Genomic DNA, 6,886 nt, shown 5'->3' with positions numbered 1-6,886 from the left:
GGAAACCCCGGCCGGACTTCCGTACGGGTTACTCTCAGATAGGCGATAAACCTGGACTAGGTACCAGTGTGGTTAACGGTCGTGGACGACTCCCTCGCTGGGCTTCCGCTTGAAGGTTGCCGAGGTGCATGACGTGCACATGGCGATAAGTGGCGAGAGCGTGTGTGACGAAGTACACCCCTGCAGGGTTATGATCTATTCGAATAGTCGCGTCCGCGGTTATGGACTACTTGGAGACATATGTTGTTCATAGATAACTTAAATGGCTACTCATAAAATTGTCAAGATAAGCGTGAGTGTCGTGGACGACATTTCCGTATGGAGACGGAATGATTCCATGATGGTGTATTGTTGTGGTGTTAGTGGACTCGTGTGCGAGAAATCAAGTTGTCAAAATTATTTAAAAATGCAAGTTGTCTAGCCACGAGTCAAATGCTGGCTTTCCGCATGAAACCCCACAATACCTTATTGATACCTGGCATGAGTAGATAGTTACCCTAAAGTCTTGCTGAGTACCTTCGTACTCATGTTTGCTTAATAATTGTTGCATAGGTTGCTAATGACCCTAATGGAGGGTTCTTCGTAGACATCGGCGACGACGAGTAGCTGGTGTCCCAACTACGATCTCGCCCTAGGTTGGGTCTGTAGTATAGTCAGGCCATGTGCCCTTTTAGTTGCACCTGTCTGTACTCAGACAGCTTTAAACTCTTCCACTGGCTTGTAACTGAATGACTGCTATTATGGGTCGTGAGACCATTAATGTGTAATATTATGTGTGTGGCTCTTCCGAGCCTCTTAAATAAAGCTTGTATGTTTATGGTTATGTTGTGATGCCATCCATGTATCTATACATATCGGTATGCCATGCGTACGTGTGTCGTACTTGATATGTATGGGGTTTGATTACCTAGTCGTGAACTTTAGTAGCACTCCTTACAAGGAAATGCCCCTTTGTGATCCAACGGGCCTTGGTAGTTCGCTACTGCTCCGGACACATTGGTTGACCGGCATGTGTCCTTCTTAGCTGATGTGTCTGTCCCCTCTGGGGAAATGTCACGCGATGTAATGGAGTCCCTATAGCTTGCTACGACTCGTTTACACTCGCTGGTGACCGACACCTGCTTTGTTAGGTCATGTATGCCTGTCCTTGTGCGGTACTGCCACTTTGGTTTGTGACTAGACTTGTCGATCCGGGTTCTTTGACATTGGAATGCTAGCGACACTATTGCATACGTGAGTCAAAAGACGCAAACGGTCCCGGCTAAGGTAAGGCTGCAGCCGTGGAGTTAACCGTGCGTGAGATCGCAAAGAGATGCGATGTGTTACAGGCTGGATTCCTATGACATAGGATCGGGGTCCCGACAAGAACAAATAGAAGAGTTTGTTGCTTTTATGGGTGCTTATGAAATTGAAGCTCTGTTTAAAAAGTGTGATGATAATGATGATGTTGTTTACCGATCTGAAAATTTGGTTATGCTTCATTATTATTATACTAATTATGAATATAATGCCCATATTTATCGATTTATGGAGAAATTCTGTGCTGCCCAAGAAGAGAATAATATTTTGCAGGAAACTATGTAAGAAGAAAATGTTGAAACTGTGAGCTCATTAGATGAAAAAGATGACGAGGAGAGCGAAGAACAAAAGGAGAAAGAGCGGACTAGCTACCCGTGCCCACCTTCTAATGAAAGTAACTCTTCAATTCCTACATTGTTTAATTTCCCTTCGTTCTTACCGAAGGATGAATGCTATGCTGATTGCTATGATCCCTTGGATTCGTTTGAAATATCCCTTTTTGATGAACTTGATGCTTGCTATGCTTGTGGCCATGATGCCAATATGAATGATGCTTATGAAGATGAAGTTGCTATAGTTCATTATGTTAAACATGAAATTGTTGCTATCGCACCCACTTATGATAGTCCTATTATCTTTTTGAACTCTCCGAACTACACTATATCGGAGAAGTTTGCTCTTATTAGGGATTACATAGATGGGTTGCCTTCTACTATTACACATGATGATTTTGATGAAAATAATATGCATGTTCTTGCTGCTCCTACTTGCAATTATTATGAGAGAGGGACTACATCTCCACCTCTCTATGTTTCCAATACGATAAAATTGCAAGAAACTGCTTATGCTATGTATTGGCCTTTACTTGATGTGCATGAATTGTTATTTTATGACATGCCAATGCATAGGAAGAGAGTTAGACTTCGTCATTGCATGATATATTTTACCTTGTGCTCACTACTAAATTACAAATCATTGTTAATTAAAATTGGCTTTGATATACCTTGGGATCCGGGTGGATCCATTACTTGAGCACTTTATTCCAAGCTTAATGGCTTTAAAGAAAGCGCTGCCTGGGAGACAACCAGGAAGTTTTAGAGAGTCATTTATTTATGTTGAGTGCTTTTATATAGTTTAAAAACAAAAAAATATAGAGGGGAACTTAAAACTTTGTCAAAAAGAGAAGCGATTGAAAGGTGATGCATTGCGGAAGTGAGGGTCGACCTTGAACACTTGTGTTCATGCTCACAGAAATAATGTAGAATTTTTCATGGAAGTTTCTCGCAAAAATAATTATCCCCTTGTACAATTCCATTGTATTATAAAAATAATGTGCCAAGTAAAGCCTTTATGATTAGTTTGGGTGATAGTTGTTTGATCATGCTGAAAAACACAAAAACTATGCACTCACGGAATCATTTCTTATTTCTATACAGAGATCGCTATTGAGTTGAATCTTTTTGATGATGATTTATATACAAATTTCCTTCATTATAATAATTTTTTAAGAATTTTTGGAGTATCATAAGTATGGTATATGTTCAGATTACTACAGACAATTCTGTTTTTGACAGATTCTGTTTTCTATGCATTGTTCTCTTATTTTTATGAATCTATGGGCAGTATCAGTGGGTATGAACCATCGTGAAGTTGTATTACAGTATATATAATGCTAATATGAATTTGTAATGAGATCACAACAGTACTTAAAGTGGTGATTTACTTTATTATACTAACGGATCTCAAGAAGGTTTTGTTGAGTTTTGTGTGATTGAAGTTTTATAGTTTTGGGTGAGACCATGTTGGATGAAGGAATAAGGAGAGGCAAGAGCCTAAGCTTGGGGATGCCAAAGGAACCCCAAGGTAATATTCAAGGAAGACTCAAGCGTCTAAGCTTGGGGATGCCCCGGAATGCATCCCCTCTTTCGTTTACAATCTATCGGTAATTTTACTCGGAGCTATATTTTTATTCGTCACATGATATGTGCAAATGCTTGGAGCGTCTTTTGTGTTTATTTTTACTTTTTATTTTATGCACCATACTGGTATGAGATAGTCCTTTGTTGATTTATAGAATGCACGTTGCACTTCACTTATATCTTTTGAGTATGGCTTTATAGAATGCTTCATGTGCTTCACTTATATCATTTGAAGTTTGGATTGCCTGTTTCCCTACACATCGAAAACCGCCATTTGTAGAATGCTCTTTTGCTTCACTTATATTTGTTAGAGAGGGGCATATCTTTTTTAGAAAGAATTAAACTCTCATGCTTCACTTATACCTATTTAGAGAGTTAACAGGAGTTTGTCATTCACATGGTTAGTCATAAAATCCTACATAAAACTTGTAGATCACTGAATATGATATGTTTGATTCCTTGCAATAGTTTTGCGACATGAAGATGTGATATTAGAGTCATGCTAGTGAGTAATTTTGTGTTCGTAGAAATACTTGTGTTAAGGTTTGTGATTCCCGTAGCATGCACGTATGGTGAACCGTTATGTGACGAGGTCGGAGCATGATTTATTTATTGATTGTCATCCTTTGTGTGGAGGTAGGGATCGCGTGATGGTTAACTCCTACCAACCCTTCCCCTAGGAGCATGCATGTAGTACCTTGTTTTGATGACTAATCGACTTTTGCAATAAGTATATGAGTTCTTTATGACTAATGTTGAGTCCATGAATGATACACACTCTCACCCTTCCACCATTGCTAGCCTCTCTAGTACCGCACAACTTTCCCCGGTGCATTACACCCACCATATACCCTTCCTCAAAACAGCCACCATACCTACCTATTATGGCATTTCCATAGCCATTCCGAGATATATTGCCATGCAACTTCCATCATTCCGTTTATTTTGACACGCACCATCATTGGCATATTTCTTTGCATGATCGTAAGATAGCTAGCATGATGTTTTCATGGCTTGTCCATTTTTTGATGTCATTGCTATGCTAGATCATTTCACATCCCGGTACACCGCTAGAGGCATTCATATAGAGTCATATTTTGTTCTAAATATCGAGTTGTAAGTAAATAAAAGTGTGATGATCATCATTATTAGAGCATTGTCCCATGTGAGGAAGTAATAAAAGAGGCCAATGAAGCCCAAATAAAAAAGGGAGGCCAAAGAAGCCCACCAAAAAAAGAGAGAAAAAAATAATAAAAAAATAAAAAAATGAGAGAAAAGAGAGAACGGACAATGCTATTATCCTTTACCACACTTGTGCTTCAAAGTAGCACCATGATCTTCATGATAGAGAGTCTCCTATGTTGTCACTTTCATATACTAGTGGGAAATTTGCATTATAGAACTTGGCTTGTATATTCCAATGATGGGCTTCCTCAAATTGCCCTAGGTCTTCGTGAGCAAGCGAGTTGGATGCACATCCACTAGTTCCTTTTTGAAATTTCATACACTTATAACTCTTGTGCATCTGTTGCATGGCAATCCCTACTCACTCACATTGATATCTATTGATGGGCATCTCCATAGCCCATTGATACGCCTAGTTGATGTGAGACTATCTCCTCCTTTTTGTCTTCTCCACAACCACCATATTCTATTCCGCCTATAGTGCCATGTCCATGGCTCACGCTCATGTATTGCGTGAAAGTTAAAAAAGTTTCAGAAAACTAAAGTATGAAACAATTGCTTGGCTAAAACCGGGGTTGTGCATGATTTAGATACGTTGTGTGGGGAAAATGGAGCATAGCCAGACTATATGATTTTGTAGGGATAACTTTCTTTGGCCATGATATTTTGAGAAGACATGATTGCTTTGTTATTATGCTTGAAATATTATTGTCTTTATGTCAAATGGTAGACTATTGCTTCAAATCACTCGTGTTTTAGTATTCATGCCATGATTAGATTATATGATCAAGATTATGCTAGGTAGCATTCCACATCAAAAATTATCTTTTTTATCATTTACCTACTCAAGGACGAGCAGAGATTAAGCTTGGGGATGCTGATACGTCTCCGTCGTATCTATAATTTTTGATTGTTTCATGCCAATATTCTGCAACTTTCATATACTTTTGGAAACTTTTTATACTATTTATGGGATTAACATATTGATCCAATGCCCAGTGCCAGTTCCTATTTGTTGCATGTTTTTTGCTTCGCAGAATATTCATACCCAACGAAGTCCAAACGCAATAAAAAACCTAAGGGGATTTGTTTTGGAATATTTATGATTTTTTGGAAGAAGAATCAACGCGAAATGATGCCCGAGGGGGTCATGAGCCAGGAGGCGCGCCCTACCCCCCATGCGCGGCTGGCAGGCTCGTGACCAATCCCTAAGGCGATTGGGGCCCTTATTTCGCCGCAAGAAAGCTAATATCTGGTCGAAAATCGTGTTAAAAGGACACCTCAATCGGAGTTACGGATCTCCGAGAATTTAAGAAACGGTGAAAGGCCAGAATCTGGGAGCGCAGAAACAAAAGACACAGAGAGAGAGAGAGAGAGAGAGATCCAATCTCGGAGGAGCTCTCGCCCCTCCGCCGCCATGGAGAACATGGACCAGAGGGGAAACCCTTCTCCCATCTAGGGAGGAGGTCAAGGAAGAAGAAGAAGAAGGGGGCTCTCTCCCCTTCTGTGCCGGCGGCGCCGGAACGTCGCCCGGGACATCATCGTGTGGCGGCGATCTACACCAACACCTCCGTCATCTTCACCAACACCTCCATCACCTTCCCCCATCTATATTCAGCGGTCCACTCTCCCGCAACCCGCTGTAACCTCTACTTGAACATGGTGCTTTATGCTTCATATTATTATCCAATGATGTGTTGCCATCCTATGATGTCTGAGTAGATTTTCGTTGTCCTATCGGTGATTGATGAATTGCTATGATTGGTTTAATTTGCTTGTGGTTATGTTGTTGTCCTTTGGTGCCCATCATATGAACGCACATGTGGATCACACCATAGGGTTAGTAGTATGTTGATAGGACTATGTACTGGAGGGCAAGGGTGACAGAAGCTTCAGCCTAGCATAGAAATTGATGCATACGGGATTGAAGGGGACCAATATATGTTACTGCTATGGTTGGGTTTTACCTTAATGAACGTTAGTAGTTGTGGATGCTTGCTAATAGTTCCAATCATAAGTGCATAGAATTCCAAGTAAGGGTTGACATGCTAGCAGTGGCCTCTCCCGCATAAAACTTGCTATCGGCCTAGTAATGAAGTCAATTGCTTAGGGACAATTCTGCAACTCCTACCACCACTTTTCCACACCCGTTAAACTAACGTAATTGTTTCTTTATCTAAACAGCCCCTAGTTTTGATTTACGTGTTCTTTATTATCTTGCAAACCTATCCTATCACAGATACAAAGTACTTATAGTTTCATACTTGTTCTAGGTAAAGCGAACGTAAAGTGTGCGTAGAAATGTATCGGTGGTCGATAGAACTTGAGGGAATATATGTCCTACCTTTACCTCCTCGTTGGGTTCGACACTCTTACTTATCGAGAAAGGCTACAATTGATCCCCTATACTTGTGGGTTATCAAAGGTGTTTGATGCGAGTTTTAGCTAGCTAAAGTACTTTCCTTCCTATGAAATTTAGCAGG

The sequence above is a fragment of the Hordeum vulgare genome, chromosome 2H, assembly GCF_904849725.1.
Source record: "Hordeum vulgare subsp. vulgare chromosome 2H, MorexV3_pseudomolecules_assembly, whole genome shotgun sequence".
NCBI lineage: Eukaryota > Viridiplantae > Streptophyta > Magnoliopsida > Poales > Poaceae > Hordeum > Hordeum vulgare.
This window is presented reverse-complemented; position numbering follows the sequence as displayed.